Raw genomic sequence first — 25,603 nt, forward strand, 5'->3', positions numbered from 1 at the left:
ATTCCCCCTACGGACACCAAAAATGGGGTACTGTTCTTTTCATCCACATCAATAACAATGGGGCACTCTTCCTCCCACCTATGAAGGGTTATTTCTACTCCCGCTGGTCACAGCCTGGCCCTAAAGCCTGAAGGACAGTAAACTGGCCTTTTTCTTAGAAAGCTTGGAGACCCCTGACCTACAGCAAGCTTTCTCAATGCTTTTATAGTAAAGGAACCCTTGAAATGATTTTCAGGTTTCGAGAAACCCCTGCTAAAACCACTCTATTCATGATCAGTGGGAAGAATGTCCCTTACATTGGTGATCAGTGAGAAGAATGTTCCTTACATTGGTGATCAGTGAGAAGAATGTCCTTTACATTGGTGATCAGTGAGAAGAATGTCCCTTACATTGGTGATCAGTGAGAAGAATGTCCTTTACATTGGTGATCAGTGAGAAGAATGTCCCTTACATTGGTGATCAGTGGGAGGAATGTCCCTTACATTGGTGATCAGTGGGAAGAATGTCCCTTACATTGGTGATCAGTGGGAAGAATGTCCCTTACATTAGTGATCAGTGAGAAGAATGTCCCTTACATTGGTGATCAGTGGGAAGAATGTCCCTTACATTGGTGATCAGTGGGAAGAATGTTCCTTACATTGGTGATCAGTGGGAAGAATGTCCCTTACATTGGTGATCAGTGGGAAGAATGTTCCTTACATTGGTGATCAATGAGAAGAATGTCCCTTACATTGGTGATCAGTGGGAATAATGTTCCTTACATTGGTGATCAGTGAGAAGAATGTTCCTTACATTGGTGATCAGTGGGAAGAATGCCCCTTACATTGGTGATCAGTGGGAAGAATGTCCCTTACATTGGTGATCAGTGAGAAGAATGCTCCTTACATTGGTGATCAGTGAGAAGAATGTTCCTTACATTGGTGATCAGTGGGAAGAATGTCCCTTACATTGGTGATCAGTGGGAAGAATGTCCCTTACATTGGTGATCAGTGGGAAGAATGTTCCTTACATTGGTGATCAGTGAGAAGAATGTCCCTTACATTGGTGATCAGTGAGAAGAATGTTCCTTACATTGGTGATCAGTGGGAAGAATGTTCCTTACATTGGTGATCAGTGGGAAGAATGTTCCTTAAATTGGTGATCAGAGGGAAGAATGTTCCTTACATTGGTGATCAGTGGGAAGAATGTCCCTTACATTGGTGATCAGTGGGAAGAATGTCCCTTACATTGGTGATCAGTGAGAAGAATGTTCCTTACATTGGTGATCAGTGGGAAGAATGTTTCTTACATTGGTGATCAGTGAAAAGAATGTTTCTTACATTGGTGATCAGTGGGAAGAATGTCCCTTACATTGGTGATCAGTGGGAAGAATGTTCCTTAAATTGGTGATCAGAGGGAAGAATGTCCCTTACATTGGTGATCAGTGGGAAGAATGTTCCTTACATTGGTGATCAGTGAGAAGAATGTCCCTTACATTGGTGATCAGTGAGAAGAATGTTCCTTACATTGGTGATCAGTGAGAAGAATGTTCCTTACATTGGTGATCAGTGGGAAGAATGTCCCTTACATTGGTGATCAGTGGGAAGAATGCTCCTTACATTGGTGATCAGTGGGAAGAATGTCCCTTACATTGGTGATCAGTGGGAAGAATGTTCCTTACATTGGTGATCAGTGGGAAGAATGTTCCTTACATTGGTGATCAGTGAGAAGAATGTTCCTTACATTGGTGATCAGTGAGAAGAATGTCCCTTACATTGGTGATCAGTGGGAAGAATGCTCCTTACATTGGTGATCAGTGGGAAGAATGTTTCTTACATTGGTGATCAGTGAAAAGAATGTTCCTTACATTGGTGATCAGTGAGAAGAATGTTCCTTACATTGGTGATCAGTGGGAAGAATGTTTCTTACATTGGTGATCAGTGAAAAGAATGTTTCTTACATTGGTGATCAGTGGGAAGAATGTCCCTTACATTGGTGATCAGTGAGAAGAATGTCCCTTACATTGGTGATCAGTGGGAAGAATGTTCCTTAAATTGGTGATCAGAGGGAAGAATGTCCCTTACATTGGTGATCAGTGGGAAGAATGTTCCTTACATTGGTGATCAGTGGGAAGAATGTCCCTTACATTGGTGATCAGTGAGAAGAATGTTCCTTACATTGGTGATCAGTGAGAAGAATGTCCCTTACATTGGTGATCAGTGGGAAGAATGTCCCTTACATTGGTGATCAGTGAGAAGAATGTTCCTTACATTGGTGATCAGTGAGAAGAATGTTCCTTACATTGGTGATCAGTGGGAAGAATGTCCCTTACATTGGTGATCAGTGAGAAGAATGTTCCTTACATTGGTGATCAGTGAGAAGAATGTCCCTTACATTGGTGATCAGTGGGAAGAATGTTCCTTACATTGGTGATCAGTGAGAAGAATGTCCCTTACATTGGTGATCAGTGAGAAGAATGTTCCTTACATTGGTGATCAGTGAGAAGAATGTCCCTTACATTGGTGATCAGTGGGAAGAATGCTCCTTACATTGGTGATCAGTGGGAAGAATGTTCCTTACATTGGTGATCAGTGGGAAGAATGTTCCTTACATTGGTGATCAGTGAGAAGAATGTTCCTTACATTGGTGGTCAGTGGGAAGAATGCTCCTTACATTGGTGATCAGTGAGAAGAATGTTCCTTACATTGGTGGTCAGTGGGAAGAATGTTCCTTACATTGGTGATCAGTGAGAAGAATGTTCCTTACATTGGTGATCAGTGAGAAGAATGCTCCTTACATTGGTGGTTAGTGGGAAGAATGTCCCTTACATTGGTGGTCAGTGGGAAGAATGCTCCTTACATTGGTGATCAGTGAGAAGAATGTTCCTTACATTGGTGATCAGTGGGAAGAATGTCCCTTACATTGGTGATCAGTGAGAAGAATGCTCCTTACATTGGTGATCAGTGGGAAGAATGTTCCTTACATTGGTGATCAGTGGGAAGAATGTTCCTTACATTGGTGATCAGTGGGAAGAATGTTCCTTACATTGGTGATCAGTGGGAAGAATGTTCCTTACATTGGTGATCAGTGGGAAGAATGTTCCTTTTTTGAGAATGGCTCCTATAAAGTAATAGTTTCCCTTTAATAATCCGTTGTCATGTTTGTCCTTCTTCTAGGTGAACCAGAGGAAGGTAAATTTGGATTTTTTGACCAAAATGGTCATCCCTGGGGGAGGAGAAGATGACAGAGGAAGCCAAGAAAAAGAAAGTAAAGAGGAGACAATCCTGGCCATGCTGGGGATCATCGGAACCATACTCAACCTGCTGGTCATCATATTCGTCTACATATATACCACGTTATAACTGGCGATTGGCATGCAGACTCACATTCCAGACAACCCACGAAAACTTTGGGCCAGACTGGAAGTTATAAGAAACTCAAACCACAAGCACAAACTTTAACCGCGTTCTCCTCGGCGGCAAAACAGACAATTTTTCACTTTTCTCGGACCAAGAGACCACAAGGACCATGAAACCTCTCATCATGTGCCATAGAAGCGGAGTGTCTTCCCGTCGGCCCATTCGCCATGTAAATGTTATGCTTTCGTTTTTTCTGTCTGGTTCTTGTGGTCACATGGCGGGCGCGGCGCCGCCTACAGACAATTCGCTGCCTCAGTTTTTGCAAATGAAAGGTTTTCTTTTTTTTCTCTTTCTTTTTTCTTGCTTTACTTCGATTTTAACTTGTTGACATGAATGTTCATACCTGTACTTTGGAAGTAAGTGCAATACTTTTTGCATGTGGCAAATACACATGGGATTTCTTATTGAATAAAGGAAATTTTCTTTATCACGACTCTTTATAAGATAAACTATGCATTTTGGTAAAGCTTAGCTCCAAACCCCCCATCCCCCCCCCCATAAAAAATAGCATTGGCTAGAGCGTGGAAGAGCTTAACCACTTAAGACCCGGACCATTATGCAGGTAAGGGACCTGGCCACTTTTTGCGATTCGGCATTGCGTCGCTTTAACTGACAATTGCGCGGTCATGCGACGTGGCTCCCAAACAAAATTGTCGTCCTTTTTTTCCCACAAATAGAGCTTTATTTTGGTGGTATTTGATCACCTCTGCGGTTTTTATTTTTTGCGCTATAAACAAAAATAGGGCGACAATTTTGAAAAAAAAACAATATTTTTTACTTTTTGCTATAATAAATATCCCCCAAAAAAATATATAAAAAACATATATTTTCCTCAGTTTAGGCCGATACGTATTCTTCTACATATTTTTGGTAAAAAAAATCGCAATAAGCGTTTAACGATTGGTTTGCGCAAAAGATATAGCGTTTACAAAATAGGGCATAGTTTTATGGCATTTTTATTAATATTTTCTTTTTATTACTAATTGCAGCGATTTTTTTTTTCGTGACTGCGACATTATGGCGGACACATCGGACAATTTTGACACATTTTTGGGACCATTGTCATTTTCACAGCAACAAGTGCTATAAAAATGCATTGTTTACTGTGAAACTGCCAATTGCAGTTTAGGAGTTAACCACTAGGGGGCGCTGAAGGGGTTATGTGTGACCTCATATGTGTTTCTAACTGTAGGGGGTGGGGCTGGACAAGTGACGTCACTGATCGCCTTTCCCTATATCAGGGAACAGACGATCAGTGACACTGCCACTGTGAAGAACAGAGAAAGTGTGTTTACACTCACCTCTCCGTTCTTCAGGTCCTGTGACCGATCGCGGAACACCGGCGGCGATCGGGTCCGCGGGTCCCGCGGTCGCGGAGATTCCAGCCCGCGTGCGCGACCCACGGCTGGGCACTTAAAGAGGACGTACAGGTACGTGGATGGCATCCCCCTTATTTATTTATTTTTCGTCAACACCCAAAGCCCCCCCCACCTCTAAGGGGCCCCGATGGCATCCCCCTTTTTATTTTTGTCAGCACCCGAAGCCCCCCCCCCCCCCGACCTCTAAGGGGCCCGGATGGCATCCCCCTTTTTATTTTGGTCAGCACCCGAAGCCCCCCCCCGACCTCTTTGCGACTTGCGACACTCCCCCCCGCTTCTTAACTTGAGACACTCCCCCTCGCTTCTCAATTTGCGGGGGGCCCATGCCTGAGGGTGTGTAAGGGGCCCCAAAATTCCGTTCACGTCGAAGCAAATGACGTCCTTGCGACGTCATTTACCGCAATGCACGTCGGGAACGCGCCTAATTTAAATGATCCACGCCCCCTACGGGATCATTTAAATTACGCGCGCTTACGCCGGCCCCTTTTACGAAACGCCGCAGCAAATTACGGAGCAAATGCTTCGTGAATGAAGCGTAGCTCCAGTAATTTACGGAGGCGTAGCGTAAAAACGGTACGCTGCGCCGCCGTACCAGTGCGCGCCCCTACCTGAATCTGGGCCAGTGTCTTCCTGGCTGGTGCGGTCATTTACCCCATAGGATCTTGACGCACTTGGGACACACAGTCGTACACACATGTATACATATATATACTGGGCCAATTTGGACAGGATCCAATTAACCTACCAGCATGTCTTTTGGAGTCATGCTTGTAACTGTCAGCCTTGCAATGCCTCGTGGGACTTGATAACAGACTCCATAAATATCCCATCCCCCGCCCTGTCCACCAAACACCTCATGCCCCCCCCCCCCCAGTCCCTGGGAAAATTGTCTGCCATGACACCGGTCCCCGGTGCCACAAAGGTTGGGGACAGCTGCTTTAACCCATATAAGCCAACTAGTCAATATTCAGCTTTGGGTGTACCAAGCTTCGGCAAATGGCGCACCTCAGCTTGCAAGGAACAACATTGACTAGGTGCGGATGCTGAGACTTGTAGTCCCTCACAGCTGGAGGGAGATATAAATAGAAGGTCGTTTGTCTTGTGGACACTTTGCTGCGAAAATGGTTCTAAACGTACCTACCAAAGGAAATTATTATTAATGAAATACGTTATTGGATCCATCAGCAAAAAATACATTCAGGAGGCGTCAGCAGAAATTAGCCAAGCCTAATATCTCACGCATGGTCAATAGAGAAAAGAAGTGTACTAAGTTATTAAAGGGGTTGTAAAGGTTCGTGGATTTTCACCTTAATGCATCCTATGCATTAACCACTTGCTGACCTGCCGCCGTCGTTTTACTGATCGCTATAAAAATGCCAATGGTCCCAAAAATGTGTCAAAAGTGTCCGAAGGGTTCCGCCATAATGTAGCAGTACCGAAAAAAAATCGCTGATCGCCGCCATTACTAGTGTTGCTCACGAATATTCGCATTTTGAATATTCGTTACGAATATGGCATATTCGAATATTCGCGAATAACTTGAATTTCGCGGCCAAAATTCGCTATTCAGAATATTCGTATTTTTTCAAATTTATTTTTAAAACAGATCACATCCTATCGACGTCTAAAAGTATTGCTGGTATGATTAGAGACCCTGGGCCGAGTAGCTAAGCTGAGGCGATCCTTTTATGTTGCCGAATATTCGCAATCGCGAATATTCGATTTCCGAATATTCGCAAATACTTTCTCCGCCCTTCTTTTGCATCAGAGCCAATCAGAGTTCTCCTACCACAGTTGTCAAAATCTCGCAATAAATTTTGCATTCGCATTAGCGAAATTTCGATAAAATATCACCAATATTCGATTTCCGAATATTCGCGAATACTTTCTCCGCCCTTCTTTTGCATCAGAGCCAATCAGAGTTGTCAAAATCTCGCAATCAATTTCGCATTCGCATTAGCGAAATTTCGATAATATATCACCAATATTCGATTTCCGAATATTCGCGAATACTTTCTCCGCCCTTCTTTTGCATCAGAGCCAATCAGAGTTCTCCTACCACAGTTGTCAAAATTTCGCAATCAATTTCGCATTCGCATTAGCGAAATTTCGCAATATTTAATTTTTTTTAGAAAATATCATGAATATTCGATTTTAGCAAATATTTCACGAATATTCGTCTATATATATATATATATATATGGCGTATTCCGCTCAACACTAGCCATTACTAGTAAAAAATAAATATTAATAAAAATGCCATAAAAATACCCCCTATTTTGTAAACGCTATAACTTTTGCGCAAACCAATCAATAAACGATTATTGCGATTTTATTTTACGAAAAATAGGTAGAAGAATACGTATCGGCCTAAACTGAGGAAAACATTTTTTTTTATATTTTTTGGGGGGATATTTATTATAGCAAAAAGTAAAAAATATAATTTTTTTTCAAAATTGACGCTCTATTTTTGTTTATAGCGCAAAAAATAAAAACCGCAGAGGTGATCGAATACCACCAAAAGAAAGCTCTATTTGTGGGGAAAAAAGGACGCCAATTTTGTTTGGGAGCCACGTCGTACGACCGCGCAATTGTCAGTTAAAGCAACGCAGTGGCGAATCGCAAAAAGTGCTCTGGTCTTTGACCAGCAATATGGTCCGGGGGTTAAGTGGTTAAAGGAACACTAAAGAGAACTTTTTTATTTTTTTTAAATAACAAACATGTTGTACTTACCTCCACTGTGCAGCTCGTTTTGCACAGAGTGGCCCCGAACCCGGTCTTCTGGGGTCCCTCGGCGGCTGTCTCGGCCCCCCCCCCCCCCCCCGCAAGAACTTTCCACCTTCATGCGAGCTCTCTCGCATGGTGGAAAGTTATTGCAGGCGCGCTCCCGTGATACAGCCGGCGGCTATAGCCGCTCACTCTATCACTCTGCCCCGCCCCCGGCGCGGTGCGTCATTGGATATGATTGACAGCAGCGCGAGCCAATGACTGCGCTGCTATCAATATCCAATGACGAGCCGACTCAAGCTGGCGGGAACGAACCCACAGAGTTTCGGGGATTAGGCAAGTAAAACCAGGGGGCTGGGGGGCCGTCATTGCCAGGTTTTTACAACCCTTTAAGGTGAAAAAACACCTTGCACTCTCGGGCCCCCCCCCCCCCCCCCCATTTTTCTTGCCTGAGCCACGAAACTCCTGTGCTCGTTTCCGCAATGGTTTCCCCCCAGCTTGAGGCGGCTCTTCATTGGAGATTGATAGCAGCACAGCAATTGGCTACCGCTGCTGTTAATCAAATCAATGATGCAGCGCACCAGGGGGCGAAGCTGAGTGATACAGTCAATGGCTATAGCCGCCAGCTGTATCACAGGAGTGCGCCCACAAGCTAACCCCCTTGGCAGAGAGCTTCCCAGAAGGGGGTCAGCTCTTGCGAGGAGGAGCCAAGACAGCCACTGAGGGACCCTCAGAAGAGGAGGATCGTGACCACTCTGTGCAAAACAAACTGCACAGTGGAGGTAAGTATGACATGTTTGTTATTTTTTTTTATTTTTTTAAATATACCTTTACAACCCCTTTAAAGTGGGAGTTCACCCGAAAAAAAAAATTTAACATTAGATTGAGCCTAATTAAGGGGAGCAGAAACGGGTATTTTTTTTTAAATCAATTCCGTACTTACCGTTTTTGAGATATATGTTCTCCCGCCGCTTTCGAGTATGATCTTCGGGACTGGGCGTTCCTATTCGATTGACAGCCTTCCGACGGTCGCATACAGCGCGTCACCAGTTGCCGAAAGAAGCCAAACGTCGGTGCGACTCTATACGGCGCCTGCGCACTGACGTTCGGCTACTTTCGGAAAATCGTGACGCACTGTATGCAATGGTCGGAAGGCTGTCAATCAAATAGGATCGCCCAGTCCCGCAGCCCATACCCGGAATCGGCGGGAGAACATCTATCTCGAAAACGGTAAGTACGGCATTGATTTTTTTTAAAAATACCTGTTTCTGCTCCCCTTAAATTGCCTTAATCTAATGTTAAAAAATTCTTTTTTGGGTGAACCTCCACTTTAAGGGAAATTCAAGCATGTTCTCATATTCTGAGTTGTCATTGCAAGCAAATATACCGCAGACCCTTTGGAAGTCCGGAGAATTGTTAATAAACGGATTCTGGTTTGATCTTCATCTACTTTGTAATAACAAATAGAATCCCATTTCCCAAACAACACGGGAAACATTTACATTGTATCTTTACAGAACAAATGTTTCAAACATTACAAGCCATTGATGGAAAAAACGTGTGGCCCTCTGGGGTAACGACAGCTGGAAGCTGGATAATTGGACTGCTGGGTGTTCTTGTGCTCTGAGCAAAATACAATTCTAAGGGCGTCTTAGAAGAACATTAGTAGAGATGCATAATGAGCAAAAGGATAAAAAATAATTTCTAGAACTCTGGGTGCCCCATAATCCCCTGTCTACACTGAACAACCCATCTCAGATGTTGTACCCCAAAGAATCAGGTCTAGGGGAACCTCTGATAAAACCAGTTTATTGGTGATCAGAAGAAAAAAATACCCTGTACATTCATGATCAGTGGGAAGAATGTCCCTTACATTGGTGATCAGTGGGAAGAATGTCCCTTACATTGGTGATCAGTGGGAAGAATGTCCCTTACATTGGTGATCAGTGGGAAGAATGTCCCTTACATTGGTGATCAGTGGGAAGAATGTCCCTTACATTGGTGATCAGTGGGAAGAATGTCCCTTACATTGGTGATCAGTGGGAAGAATGTCCCTTACATTGGTGATCAGTGGGAAGAATGTTCCTTACATTGGTGATCAGTGAGAAGAATGTCCCTTACATTGGTGATCAGTGAGAAGAATGTTCCTTACATTGGTGATCAGTGGGAAGAATGTCCCTTACATTGGTGATCAGAGGGAAGAATGTTCCTTACATTGGTGATCAGTGGGAAGAATGTTCCTTACATTGGTGATCAGTGAGAAGAATGTCCCATACATTGGTGATCAGTGGGAAGAATGTTCCTTACATTGGTGATCAGTGGGAAGAATGTTCCTTACATTGGTGATCAGTGGGAAGAATGTTCCTTACATTGGTGATCAGTGAGAAGAATGCTCCTTACATTGGTGATCAGTGGGAAGAATGTTCCTTACATTGGTGATCAGTGAGAAGAATGTTCCTTACATTGGTGATCAGTGAGAAGAATGTCCCTTACATTGGTGATCAGTGGGAAGAATGTCCCTTACATTGGTGATCAGTGGGAAGAATGTCCCTTACATTGGTGATCAGTGAGAAGAATGTTCCTTACATTGGTGATCAGTGAGAAGAATGTTAGATCAGTGAAAAGAAATATTAATAAAAATGACATAAAACTATCCCCTATTTTGTAAACGCTATAACTTCTGCGCAAACCAATCAAACGCTTATTGCGTTTTTTTTATTTTTACCAAAAATAGGTAGAAGAATACGTATCGGCCTAAACTGAGGAAACAAATATTTTTTTATATATTTTTGGGGATATTTATTATAGCAAAATGTAAAAAATATTGAATTTTTTTCAAAATTGTCGCTCTATTTTTGTTTATAGCGCAAAAAATGAGAACCGCAGAGGTGATCAAATACCACCAAAAGAAATCTCTATTGGTGGGAAAAAAAGGACGTCAATTTTGTTTGGGAGCCACGTCGCACGACCGCGCAATTGTCAGTTAAAGCGACGCAGTACCGAATCACAAAAAGGGGCCTGGTCCTTTAGCAGCAAAATGGTCCGGGGCTTAAGCGGTTAAAGAACATTTTTCTCCACTGTGCTCCATTCCCGCAACGGCGCACTTTACTAGACGCAGAGGCAAGGCGAGCGCAGGACATATTTGCACCCCAGAGATGACTCCAGAGATGAGGATTCTGGGTTTGCTCGCACACACGACCTGATGGAAGGAGTCACCGCGTCTCCTGTCATTTCACATTTACAGCACTCCACTGCGAAGCAGACGGCACTGTAAATCCCCACTGCTGGTCTACAAGAGAGAAGATAAGGTGAAGGAAGAAGGTCCTCCGGGAGGCCTGGACTGAAAACATACTTATCCAACTTAAAGGGAACCTGTCCGCGGTAGAAATGCCGGATCTCTCGCTGCTCACTTGATCTGGAGGTGCATTTCATGCTGTGATGTTTATCCGCCATGGAGACACAGGTGTCAGAGAGGAGACCAGGGTGCATTGGGAGCCACAGGATGACATAAAAAGGGAGATTTACTAAAAGCTGGAGCGCTCAAAATCTGGTGCAACTGTGCATGGGAACCAACGCTGTTTCCTGACCTAGGCCGACAAGGCCCAGGCCTAGGGCATCACTTTGCAGGGGGGCAGCAAGGAAAGAGTCCCGCCGACTTGCGCTACACTGTTAGTGTATCCCTAGTTTTATGGGGCGGACTGGGCTAATTAGTCTAGGGCCCCCATAAAGCCGCCGCACTGCTTCAGGTATGCGGGCGGCCGGCATTCCGCAAATATGGGGGGGCTTCTAATTTTGACTGTCCTATCATCATGGGACCAAAATCCTTCCTCACTGTGCTATGTTTTCTGCTGCACCATTGGAATGGTTATATCTTCTTAGATATCTACATAAAATTATCAGAAATTTGTGATTAAAGTAGAACTATAGGCAACCCTTTTAATTTTAATCTTGGATAGAGTAAGGGAGGGTTACCTCCCAGCTGGCTGTGAAATAATATGTATCGTTCTGCACAGCAAGGCCCACCGCTGCCAGTCTGCCTCCCCTGTGTATCCATCACTCTCAGTGCCATCATGGGGCCCCCAATTCCAGGGCAGCGTGGGCTCAAGGATCAGCTGCTTTGGGGAAAGTGCAGGGGCCCGCTGTGCAGCTGGGGCCCCTGGGAAGTGTCCAGGTGTGCCCTCCCATTAAAGCGGAGTTCCACCCAAAAGTGGAACTTCTGCTTTAAGCATTCCTCACCCCCTTACATGCCACATTTGGCATGACATTTTTTTGGGGGGGGGAGTGGGGGCTTCGGTAGGAGTGGGACTTCCTGTTCCACTTCCTCCTTCCGCCCAGGGACCGCCTCGGCGACTTCTCTTCTCGCCTTAGGCTGCCCCTCCCTTTAGGCGATCTCCAGCGACAAGTGACAGGTCCCAGGAGATCGCCTGTCCATTTATAGAGCGCAGCGTGACTCGCCCGGGCCGGGAAGCGGAAAGCTGTCGTGGCCGGGTGCCCACACTATGAATGGAGGCGCCGGCCGGAGAGGGGGGGAGAGGAGCGGAGCTCTGATGGGGTAAGTGTCTGTTTCACTGTTTACACTCTTTGTAGCTGATGACTTTTAATAAACACTAAGGCCTGGATTCACGTACAAGTTACGCCGGCGTATCTCCAGATACGCCGCCGTAACTCTGAGTCCTCACCGCCGTATCTATGCGCCTGATTCTTAGAATCAGTTACGCATAGATTTGTGTTAGATCCGACCAACGTAAGTCTCTTACGCCGTCGTATCTTAACTGCATATTTACGATGGCCGCTAGGGGCGTGTACGCTGATTTACGCCTAGAATATGTAAATCAGCTAGATACGCCAATTCACGAACGTACGCCCGTCCGACGTAGTACAAATACGCCGTTTACGTTAGGCTTTTCCCGGCGTAAAGTTACCCCTGCTATATGAGGCGTAGATGAGGCGTACCAATGTTAAGTATGGACGTCATTCACGCGTCTAATTTTGAAAATTGGACATCGTTTGCGTAAGTCGTTCACGAATAGGGCTGGGCGTCATTTACGTTCACGTCAAAAGCATTGGCTTCTTGCGGGTTAATTTGGAGCATGTGCACTGGTATACTTTCACAGACGGCGCATGCGCCGTTCGTAAAAAGCGTCATTTACGCGGGGTCACATAAAATTTACATAACACACGCCTACATCTACCACATTTGAATTAGGCGGGCTTACGCCGGCCTATTTACGATACGCCGCCGCAACTTTCGTTTGAGAATACGGCACTTGCCTGTAAAAGTTGCGGAGGCGTAACGTAAATAGGATGCATTACGCCCGCACAAAGATAAGCGATTCTACGTGAATCCGGGCCTAAAAGGCTGGAACTCCCCTTTAAGACAGCCCTGGTTAAGAGGGCCCCGGTCATAAGAGCTTACAGTCTAATAGTTGCTGCCATTCTCAAAGGCTGCATCCTCTTGTCAGGGCCCTTGGTAATATGATGGACGGTGCAAGATTTTAGTATGCCAGGCCTTCCCCTCGCCCCTCCACCTCCGCCGCCGGGGAAAGAAATATTGGATCTTTCTTGCAGTACATGTAATCATTGCTATTGAAGTCGGTATCAAACAGAGCCGCCTTGTGCATTGACCTCCCATGTCCTTATTCATTTTTACATTATTCCCATTATACACAGCATTGGCTTCCAGGGCGGCACGGCGGCTTTTAGAAGGCAGACAAGAGGAGGAAAGCATGTGAGGAGGAAGGGAAGGGAGGGAGAAGGTGTCCCCATTCAGGATCAGAACAGCAAGGAACATGATATACCTTCTGTAAGCTCCTTGAGGGCAGGGACTGCTGTGAATGTACAATATAAATGTAAAGTGCTGTGTTAGGCCGAGTACTCACGGCAGGACATGTCCGATGAAAACGGTCTGCAGACCGATTCCATCGGACATGTCTGGCCGGGGACTGCCCGGGGACTTCTGTTCGATGGCTGTACACACCATCGAACAGAAGCCCGCGCGTAAACATTACGCGGGGCGTGTCCGCGGTGTCGCCGCGTCGATGACGCGGTGTCGCCGCGACAATGACGCGGCGACGTGGGCGGGCCGCCTTAAAAATGCTTCCACGCATGCGTCGAAGTCATTCGACGCATGCGAGGGATGCGGGCGGCAGGACATGTACGGTAGGTCTGTACAGACGACCGTACATGTCCGGGCGGACAGGTTTCCAGCGGACTGTTTTAAAACAAGTCCGGGAAACAGTTGTCCGCTGGAAACCTGTCTGATCCGTCCCAAAATGGTCCGCTCGGGCCAACACACGGCCAAACATGTCTGCTGAAACTGGTCTGCGGACCAGTTTCAGCAGACATGTTTGGTCGTGAGTACGGGGCCTAAACTGACAGCGCAATATACGTACCTTGTATTACATAATAAAAAAAGTATGTACAGCATATTACAAAGACTTTTCATTAACCACTTTAGTTCCCACACCCCTACGGAGCAGAGCTCTTTTTACATTACTGCTATGGGCTGCTTTTTCAAAAACTTTGGCCCGGATTCACGTAGAGCGGCGTATATTTGTGCGGGCGTAGCGCATCTCATATGCACTACGCCAACGTAACATTGAGAGGCAAGAACACTGGCCCGGATTCAAGAAGCAATTGCGCCTGTGTAACCATAGGTTACACAGCGCAATTGCTTACTTGCCCCAGCGTTACGAATGCTCCTGATTCAGGAACATCGTAACGCCGACTGCAGCCTAAAATCTGCGTGGCATAAGGCTCTTATGCCACGCATATCTTAGGCTGCATTCTTGCGATGACCGCTAGGGGGCGCTCCCATTGTGCTCAGCGTATAGTATGCAAATTGCATACTAACACCGATTCACAATGTTGCGCGAGCCCTGCGTACGCAATTTACGTCGTTTCCGTACGGCGTGTTTAGTGTAAGGCTGCCCCTTCTAATAGCAGGGGCAGCCAATGCTAAAGTATACCCGTCGTTCCCGCGTCGCGACGTTCGAATTTTACGTAATTTGCGTAAGTGATTCGTGAATGGCGCTGGACGCCATTCACGTTCACTATGAAGCAAATGACGTCCTTGCGACGTCATTTGCCGCAATGCGCGTCGGTAAAGTTTCCCGACGGAGCATGCGCTCTACGCTCGGCGCGGGAGCGCGCCTAATTTAAATGATTCCCGCCCCCTACGGGATCATTAACTAGTGTTGAGCAGAATATGCCATATTCGATTTCGCGATATATCTCGAATATATATTCGAATATTCGAGATATATTCGCTAAATTCGAATATTCGTGATATTTTATCGAAATTAATTGAATGCGATTTTTCGCTATTGCGAATGCGAAAATAATTGCGATTTTTTAATAACTGCGGTAGGAGCGCTCTGATTGGCTTAGAATATTCGTGATATTTTATCGAAATATCGCAACATGCGAATGCGATATTTATTGCGCAATTTCGAGATATGCTGGAGGAGCGCTCTGATTGGCTCAGAATATTCGTGATATTTTATCGAAATATCGCAACATGCGAATGCGATATTTATTGCGCAATTTCGAGATATGCTGGAGGAGCGCTCTGATTGGCTCAGAATATTCGTGATATTTTATCGAAATATCGCAACATGCGATTGCGATATTTATTGCGCAATTTCGAGATATGCTGGAGGAGCGCTCTGATTGGCTCAGAATATTCCTGATATTTTATCGAAATATCGCAACATGCGAATGCGATATTTATTGCGCAATTTCGAGATATGCTGGAGGAGCGCTCTGATTGGCTCAGAATATTCCTGATATTTTATCGAAATATCGCAACATGCGAATGCGAAATTTATTGCAGATATTTCGAAAACTGCTGTAGCAGCACTCTGAAATCGAATATGTATGATATTTTAACCAAAATACATATTGCGATTGCGATTTTTCGATCGCGCATGCGCAATTGCGCGAACAACACGCGACCATTTCCTGGAGCCTTGCCAGTTTCCCAATATTACAGCAACATGGTGGGAAGCAATTTCTCAAAGTCTGAGGAAAAGTTGCTGATTTGTGTAAGTATTTTGACCACTGTTATTTCATCATCTTCAACTGCATTTAAGTCTAGTTTAAAAGTTAGTATATATGATCAGATATTAGTATTTAACCAAAAATGTGTCTCCTGCTTTTACAAAACTACAAGTCCCAGCATGCCTGGACAGCTGCAGACACCCTGGTTGGCAAATGTGTATTTAGGCACTTTTCCTTGTTATTTAGCATAATGAATTTAAAATTTTTTTGGACATAGGACGTATGCGAACGTCCTGACTTCAGTGTCCTCAAGGCCCAAGGACGTTCGAATACATATTGCCCTTTAGATGTTGCAGAACTACAACTTCCAGCATGCCTGGGAATGCTGGCACTTCTAGTATTGTAAGTTCTGCAGGCCCACATTTTTCAGGCCTTTATGCACGGGTCTCTAAACTGTGGCACCCTAGATGCAGCAAAAGTAAAATTCTTAGCATGCACTGACAGACCGTGGCTGATGGGAGTAGTAGTTTTGCAACAGCTGGAGGTGGACTGGTCTTGAAACCCAGAGTTAGGTAACAAACCCGTAGTGTTTTGCAACCATTCTGCCTCCAGCTGGTTATTTTCTGTTGAAAAGCCTGTGGCGTGCAAAACACAACCCAAAAACTCCACCCGGTGCAAGGAAAAATTTGCACACACCTAAAGAGTGACATCACAAAAAACTGCGACGGTTGCATACGTCAGTGGTCCTCCGAAAAGGTCCCGTCTCTGACCCCCCGGGGCGTTAGGCTCCTGACAGGGAAAAGAGTTACTGTGGTCCATACAGCCGAAGCCATATGGACCCATCTCGGTCCAAGCAGCGCAATCAACACGCGAACAACACGCGACCATTTCCTGGACCCTTGCCAGTTTCCAACTTTATGATCGCAACGCAATCGCAGAGCAAGATGGTTGGAAGTAATTTCACTGTATCTGAGGAAAAGTTGCTGATTTGTGTAAGTATTTTGACCACTGTTATTTCATTATCTTCAACTGCATTTTAGTCTAGTTTAAAAGTTAGTATATATTCATAATTATGCAAATGATAATGGCTGCTATATTTATGTAAAAAAGGTGGCGACGGAAATGGCAGTATATAAAATCTGTCATGTTACCCCTGTCATTGATTAATAAGGCGAGAATGCTTCCAATTGTTGAATAGCATACATTTATGTCATATATCCATAAGGCTGTCAACAAAAGTATTACAATATACTTTGTTCTTCATCTTGCAGAAGTTCCTGGAAACAGGATACGATGAGCTGCGGAGGCAGCAAGAAAAACAGGGAGTTATAAGCTCCCTGATTGAGGAACTAGGCGAAGAACACACTCGCATGGCGATCCTCAAAAAGTGGTCCGACCTGAAGAGGCGCCAGATGAACCGGGTCAGGCGTATCCGGAATAAATATCATCCTGGTAAGTTATTGGTCACAGTTATGTTTTTTTTTCCCTAAAGTGTATTTTGTGCGTGTACTCGAGAGAGGAGCCGGACTGCAGGAGTTGGGAGTAGGCAGGCCTCCCCCAGAGGTAATCTGCCACCTTTCTCCATGCCCCGGGTGGCAATGGCGGGTGTGAGGGGGTCCTCCCACACAGACCGTCCTACCTGCTCCGCTTCGAAGCCCCACGGGGCAGAGGGACTCCCTATAAGGGAGTGAGAGGATTTGCCCGCTCAACCAGCCCCGTTAGTCCTTCGCCTCTCTTTTTAGAGACCGCATGGTCAGAGTGCGTGCATGTTAACCCAATTGCGAGTGCGTGTGTAAGTGTGGTGGTTTTTGTGGGAGGGAGGTGGGCATACTAAGCGCAGGCTTACCTCGCATAGCACACCCACCGGGGGCCGAGCTGAGACCACCAAACTCAATTCACATGTAGCCGAGAGCGGGATCCGAACCCCTAGCTGCAGAGGTGAATGGCTTGTCAGCGCAGTGGCAATCGCGTTGAGCCAGCCCGGGTCCCTTGGGGACAGTTATGGAAGGTCATATGTAATTAATGTAAGGTCAGATGTTGTTAACCAAGACGCCATGTTGTTGTAACATATATCACCACCAGCCAAGGTATTCATAGTACTGTTGGAAAAAAACATGGGACAGCAGACAGGAACACAGAAGTTATGTGGGAACATACTTTTCCCATTGCTTTGCATGGGACTTTAAACAAAAAGCCCGACCCTCACCAATGGGGTTAGTTAAGGGATAAATTAACGATCCTATACTTTAAGTGGACGTATAGATAACATGTGACCAAGTGTTATCGAAATATCTACAGCTGTTATGAAATAACATGTATTTCCCATAGAGTTGAATGGGACTTTAAAGAAAAACCCTGACCAAGGCAAATGGGGGTGGGTATGGGTTAAACCACCAATCCTATATTTGTGGCTGACATATAAGTAACCTGTGTGCCAAGTTTCATGTAAATATCTTTAGCCGTTTGGACGTGATGGTGGAACATACATACATACATGCACACACACGTTGAGTTTTATATATATAGATTCCCACTAAATTCCTGTGTTAGGCGTGGGGTTGTTATAGTAATCCTGTGTACTCCATCAAGTACTTTTTTTTAACATGAGATCGTCTGAACAAAACAAAGGAGACAAAAACAGCTCATTTTACCATGGTGGCAGCCCAGCTCACGCTCAGTCCCCTGTAGTGCCCACAAGACCCTTTAATATAACATTGTCCCATTGGTTAACTGTCTATATAAATTAATTTGTATTCATATACAATACAGTAGAGTACACAGAATTTGCATACGTCATTAGAAAACATTTTTATAATATATGAACATTGTGTTATTATAGGAGCTCCGCTACCAACTGTGCGCCCCAAGCGCACAAGGCGACAGGCCGCAGAGGAGGAGCAGGAGGAGGATGTGGAAGAGGAGGAGAGGGATGAGGAGGAGCAGCCAGGGCCATCCACATCACCACCCCCAGTTCCTGTGGAGGAGCAAGAGGAGGAGCTGCACCCCCCCCCCGAAACTTCTGGTGGAGTAGTGGGTGACGAGGAAGAGGAGCAGGATGAGACGGTTAATTATACCGTCAATCAGGAGGGTAAATATGTGCACATATATTAATAAAATTTCAACAATAAAATGTAGCTCTAAAAATGGACAGCATTTAAAGCAGGGCTGTGGAGTCGGTAGATAAATTTTTCGACTCCGACTCCTCAGTTTTATGTACTTCAGACTCCGACTCCCCGACTCCCCGACTCCGACTCCTCTGTATTAATATGCGAATGTATTTTATAGATTCCTTGAGGGAAAGAAACGCAAACTACCACAGGACTACTGGCTGGGAAGCCAACAGTCTACTGTATTGCACAGTTTAAGCAAAAGACAAACACAATGAAAACAATCAAGTGACTGGATAGTAGCAGCAGGCTTAAACATCAGGAACATGATCTTTAACAGTTCAAAAATACAGACCACATTATTTGGCTGTTTTAGAACCAAAACAAAGCTTATCTATAATGAACCCAAAAAAAAAAATATGAAAAACCTAGAAATGGTTTATATTAATCTTGAAATGTAGTTCTAGGCTTAGCAAATGCAAATAAATGCAATGTAGAGTTCTAAGGAAGAGAATTGCCTCTGCCAGATCCTCTTTCATAGAGTCTCTTAAGTCAGACTTTATTATTTTTATGGCTGAAAATAATCTTTCGTAACGGTCTTTGAAATCCAAATGTTTTTTTCTTATATCCTAACAGTTCTAAAAAAGCTAGAGGTGAAGCAAGCTGCCATGAAAAACCTCACGAAGAGAGTAATGGCAAATGAGCAGCAGATACTGTTTTTGATGCGCCAAAATCAACAACTGGTGCAACAACTGGCGAAAAACATGGATGAGGTGACAGAGCTTCAGAAGTTAATGTCCTAATTTTTTTTTTTTTTTTTTAATAAAAAATGTTATATTTTGCAAAGGTTTCATTTCTTATTGAAATTGTTAGTTTTTTAAACACATCTAACTTCACATCTAACTTCACATCTAACACATCAACATCAACATCAACACATCTAGCTTAATAATAACCGAAAACATTTTATACTATTACTAGCTGAATACCCGGCGTTGCCCGGTCTTCCTATCTTAACCTTTTGGGGAGGAAAATCATAGTAATATAAATATACCCATCTTTTATATAAGGGTGTTGGTAAGGGTTAATTTAACTGTTATATATTTTTATTTGGCATATAAGTAATATGTATAGCGGGTATTATTGAAATATCTCCAGGCGTACAGAAGTTATGTGGGAACATACATTTTCCATTGATTTGCATGGGACTTTAAAGGAAAACCCCGACCCTCACAAATGGGGGTAGTTAAGGGATAAATTAACTATCAGTGGTATCAGTGAACAGCAGTGGTAATAGGAGTATATATAGAGTGGGAATTAACTTTTTACATAGGTGTCTTGACAGAGCAGCAGCAGCAGCAGTAGTAGTAGTAGTAGTAGATACAGAGTCATATCACTTGGGCAGGAGGTGCCATGATGAACAGCAGTGGTAATAGGAGTATATAGAGTGGGAAATTACTTTTGACATAGTTGTCTTGACTGAGCAGCAGCAGCAGCAGCAGCAGCAGTAGTAGTATTAGCAGTAGTAGTTGATACAGAGTCATATCACTTGGGCAGGAGTTGCCATGATGAACAGCAGTAGGAATAAGAGTATATAGAGTGTGAAACAACTGCTGACATAGGTGTATTGACTGGGCGGCAGCAGCAACAGCAGAAGCAGCAGTAGTAGTATTAACAGTAGTAGTTGATACAGAGTCATATCACATGGGCAGGAGTTGCCATGATGTACAGCAGTCTTAATAAGAGTATATAGAGTGTGAAATAACTGCTGACATAGGTGTATTGACTGGGCGGCAGCAGCAGCAGAAGCAGCAGTAGTAGTATTAACAGTAGTAGTTGATACAGAGTCATATTACATGGGCAGGAGTTGCCATGATGTACAGCAGTCTTAATAAGAGTATATAGAGTGTGAAATAACTGCTGACATAGGTGTATTGACTGGGCGGCAGCAGCAGCAGCAGAAGCAGCAGTAGTAGTATTAACAGTAGTAGTTGATACAGAGTCATATCACATGGGCAGGAGTTGCCATGATGTACAGCAGTAGGAATAGGAGTATATAGAGTGTCAAATAACTGCTGACATAGGTGTCTTGACTGGGCAGCAGCAGCAGAAGCAGCAGTAGTATTAACAGTAGTAGTTGATACAGAGTCATATCGCATGGGCAGGAGGTGCCATCATGAACAGCAGTAGGAATAGGAGTATATAGAGTGTCAAATAACTGCTGACATAGGTGTATTGACTGGGCAGCAGCAGCAGAAGCAGCAGTAGTATTAACAGTAGTAGTTGATACAGAGTCATATCACATGGGCAGGAGGTGCCATCATGAACAGCAGTAGGAATAGGAGTATATAGAGTGTCAAATAACTGCTGACATAGGTGTATTGACTGGGCAGCAGCAGCAGAAGCAGCAGTAGTATTAACAGTAGTAGTTGATACAGAGTCATATCACATGGGCAGGAGGTGCCATCATGAACAGCAGTAGGAATAGGAGTATATAGAGTGTCAAATAACTGCTGACATAGGTGTCTTGACTGGGCAGCAGCAGCAGCAGAAGCAGCAGCAGTAGTATTAACAGTAGTAGTTGATACAGAGTCATATCACATGGGCAGGAGGTGCCATGATGAACAGCAGTAGGAATAGGAGTATATAGAGTGTCAAATAACTGCTGACATAGGTGTATTGACTGGGCAGCAGCAGCAGAAGCAGCAGTAGTATTAACAGTAGTAGTTGATACAGAGTCATATCACATGGGCAGGAGGTGCCATCATGAACAGCAGTAGGAATAGGAGTATATAGAGTGTCAAATAACTGCTGACATAGGTGTCTTGACTGGGCAGCAGCAGCAGCAGAAGCAGCAGCAGTAGTATTAACAGTAGTAGTTGATACAGAGTCATATCACATGGGCAGGAGGTGCCATGATGAACAGCAGTAGGAATAGGAGTATATAGAGTGTCAAATAACTGCTGACATAGGTGTATTGACTGGGCAGCAGCAGCAGAAGCAGCAGTAGTATTAACAGTAGTAGTTGATACAGAGTCATATCACATGGGCAGGAGGTGCCATCATGAACAGCAGTAGGAATAGGAGTATATAGAGTGTCAAATAACTGCTGACATAGGTGTCTTGACTGGGCAGCAGCAGCAGCAGAAGCAGCAGCAGTAGTATTAACAGTAGTAGTTGATACAGAGTCATATCACATGGGCAGGAGGTGCCATCATGAACAGCAGTAGGAATAGGAGTATATAGAGTGTCAAATAACTGCTGACATAGGTGTCTTGACTGGGCAGCAGCAGCAGAAGCAGCAGTAGTATTAACAGTAGTAGTTGATACAGAGTCATATCACATGGGCAGGAGGTGCCATCATGAACAGCAGTAGGAATAGGAGTATATAGAGTGTCAAATAACTGCTGACATAGGTGTATTGACTGGGCAGCAGCAGCAGCAGAAGCAGCAGCAGTAGTATTAACAGTAGTAGTTGATACAGAGTCATATCACATGGGCAGGAGGTGCCATGATGAACAGCAGTAGGAATAGGAGTATATAGAGTGTCAAATAACTGCTGACATAGGTGTATTGACTGGGCAGCAGCAGCAGAAGCAGCAGTAGTATTAACAGTAGTAGTTGATACAGAGTCATATCACATGGGCAGGAGGTGCCATCATGAACAGCAGTAGGAATAGGAGTATATAGAGTGTCAAATAACTGCTGACATAGGTGTCTTGACTGGGCAGCAGCAGCAGCAGAAGCAGCAGCAGTAGTATTAACAGTAGTAGTTGATACAGAGTCATATCACATGGGCAGGAGGTGCCATCATGAACAGCAGTAGGAATAGGAGTATATAGAGTGTCAAATAACTGCTGACATAGGTGTCTTGACTGGGCAGCAGCAGCAGAAGCAGCAGTAGTATTAACAGTAGTAGTTGATACAGAGTCATATCACATGGGCAGGAGGTGCCATCATGAACAGCAGTAGGAATAGGAGTATATAGAGTGTCAAATAACTGCTGACATAGGTGTCTTGACTGGGCAGCAGCAGCAGCAGAAGCAGCAGCAGTAGTATTAACAGTAGTAGTTGATACAGAGTCATATCACATGGGCAGGAGGTGCCATCATGAACAGCAGTAGGAATAGGAGTATATAGAGTGTCAAATAACTGCTGACATAGGTGTCTTGACTGGGCAGCAGCAGCAGAAGCAGCAGTAGTATTAACAGTAGTAGTTGATACAGAGTCATATCACATGGGCAGGAGGTGCCATGATGAACAGCAGTAGGAATAGGAGTATATAGAGTGTCAAATAACTGCTGACATAGGTGTATTGACTGGGCAGCAGCAGCAGAAGCAGCAGTAGTATTAACAGTAGTAGTTGATACAGAGTCATATCACATGGGCAGGAGGTGCCATCATGAACAGCAGTAGGAATAGGAGTATATAGAGTGTCAAATAACTGCTGACATAGGTGTCTTGACTGGGCAGCAGCAGCAGCAGAAGCAGCAGCAGTAGTATTAACAGTAGTAGTTGATACAGAGTCATATCACATGGGCAGGAGGTGCCATCATGAACAGCAGTAGGAATAGGAGTATATAGAGTGTCAAATAACTGCTGACATAGGTGTCTTGACTGGGCAGCAGCAGCAGAAGCAGCAGTAGTATTAACAGTAGTAGTTGATACAGAGTCATATCACATGGGCAGGAGGTGCCATCATGAACAGCAGTAGGAATAGGAGTATATAGAGTGTCAAATAACTGCTGACATAGGTGTCTTGACTGGGCAGCAGCAGCAGCAGAAGCAGCAGCAGTAGTATTAACAGTAGTAGTTGATACAGAGTCATATCACATGGGCAGGAGGTGCCATCATGAACAGCAGTAGGAATAGGAGTATATAGAGTGTCAAATAACTGCTGACATAGGTGTCTTGACTGGGCAGCAGCAGCAGAAGCAGCAGTAGTATTAACAGTAGTAGTTGATACAGAGTCATATCACATGGGCAGGAGGTGCCATGATGAACAGCAGTAGGAATAGGAGTATATAGAGTGTCAAATAACTGCTGACATAGGTGTATTGACTGGGCAGCAGCAGCAGAAGCAGCAGTAGTATTAACAGTAGTAGTTGATACAGAGTCATATCACATGGGCAGGAGGTGCCATCATGAACAGCAGTAGGAATAGGAGTATATAGAGTGTCAAATAACTGCTGACATAGGTGTCTTGACTGGGCAGCAGCAGCAGCAGAAGCAGCAGCAGTAGTATTAACAGTAGTAGTTGATACAGAGTCATATCACATGGGCAGGAGGTGCCATGATGAACAGCAGTAGGAATAGGAGTATATAGAGTGTCAAATAACTGCTGACATAGGTGTATTGACTGGGCAGCAGCAGCAGAAGCAGCAGTAGTATTAACAGTAGTAGTTGATACAGAGTCATATCACATGGGCAGGAGGTGCCATCATGAACAGCAGTAGGAATAGGAGTATATAGAGTGTCAAATAACTGCTGACATAGGTGTCTTGACTGGGCAGCAGCAGCAGCAGAAGCAGCAGCAGTAGTATTAACAGTAGTAGTTGATACAGAGTCATATCACATGGGCAGGAGGTGCCATGATGAACAGCAGTAGGAATAGGAGTATATAGAGTGTCAAATAACTGCTGACATAGGTGTCTTGACTGGGCAGCAGCAGCAGAAGCAGCAGTAGTATTAACAGTAGTAGTTGATACAGAGTCATATCACATGGGCAGGAGGTGCCATCATGAACAGCAGTAGGAATAGGAGTATATAGAGTGTCAAATAACTGCTGACATAGGTGTCTTGACTGGGCAGCAGCAGCAGCAGAAGCAGCAGTAGTAGTATTAACAGTAGTAGTTGATACAGAGTCATATCACATGGGCAGGAGTTGCCATGATGTACAGCAGTCTTAATAAGAGTATATAGGGTGTGAAATAACTGCTGACATAATTGTCTTGACTGATCCAAAGGAGTCATGGGAGAAAATCATGTGGTCAGATGAGACTATAATATAATTTTTTGATCATAATTTCACTAACCGTGTTCGGAGGAAGAATAATGATGAGTACCATGCCAAGAACGCCATCCCTAATGTGAAGCATGGGGGTGGTAGCATCATGCTTTGGTGGTGTTTTTCTGCACATGGGACAGGGTGACTGCACTGTATTAAGGAGAGGATGACCGGGGCCATGTATTGCAAGATTTTGGGCAACAACCTCCTTCCCTGAGTTAGAGCTTTGAAGATGGGTCGAGGCTGGGTCTTCCAACATGAGAATGACCCAAAGCACACAGCCAGGATAACCAAGGATTGGCTCTGTAAGGAGCATATCAAGGTTCTGGCGTGGCCTAGCCAGTCTCCAGACCTAAACCCAATAGAGAATCTTTGGAGGGAGCTCAAACTCCGTGTTTCTCAGCGATAGCCCAGAAACATGACTGATGTAGAGAAGATCTGTGTGGAGGAGTGGGCCAAAATCCCTCCTCCAGTGTGTGCAAAGCTGGTGTAAAAATAAAAGAAATTTTTGACCGCTGTAATTGCAAAGAAAGCCTACTGTACCAAATATTAACATTGATTTTCTCTGATGTTGAAATAGTTATATTCAGCACTGTAAATACATCAGGTCCGGGGCTTCATCAGGGAATGCATGGCAAGGGACCCTTCAGCGCCCTGAACCGACGACGGGTGCCAGAAAGTCACCGCCGATCCAGGACTCATTCATCTTTATGAATGTGAGTCTGTCCACGGACTCTGTGGACAGACGGGTCCTCTTGTCCGTGACCACCCCACCTGCCGCGCTGAATGTCCGCTCAGATAGTACGCTGGAGGGGGGGCAAGACAATAACTCCAGCGCATACTGAGCGAGCTCGCGGCAGGTGTCCAATCTGGCAACCCAGTACTCCATGGGGTCGTCGGTGCTCATACTGTCAGAAGCACCGACGGACGCCATGTAGTCTGCCACCATGTGGGCCAGCCGCTGGTGGTGACTGCTGCTGCTGC

The 25,603-nt window shown here is 44.7% G+C and overlaps 1 long non-coding RNA gene across 1 annotated transcript in view; it reads left to right on the forward strand.

The window, feature by feature from the left end:
• The window catches only part of LOC120920502, a 39,368-nt gene extending 35,543 nt beyond the window's left edge, over positions 1-3,825 (forward strand). Inside the window, exon 2 of the long non-coding RNA XR_005744729.1 lies at positions 3,156-3,825. This is a non-coding gene — a long non-coding RNA (uncharacterized LOC120920502). The remainder of the gene's footprint in view (positions 1-3,155) is intronic.
• Positions 3,826-25,603: the final 21,778 nt, after the last annotated feature.

This window comes from Rana temporaria, chromosome 13 (assembly GCF_905171775.1).
Source record: "Rana temporaria chromosome 13, aRanTem1.1, whole genome shotgun sequence".
Taxonomy (NCBI): domain Eukaryota; kingdom Metazoa; phylum Chordata; class Amphibia; order Anura; family Ranidae; genus Rana; species Rana temporaria.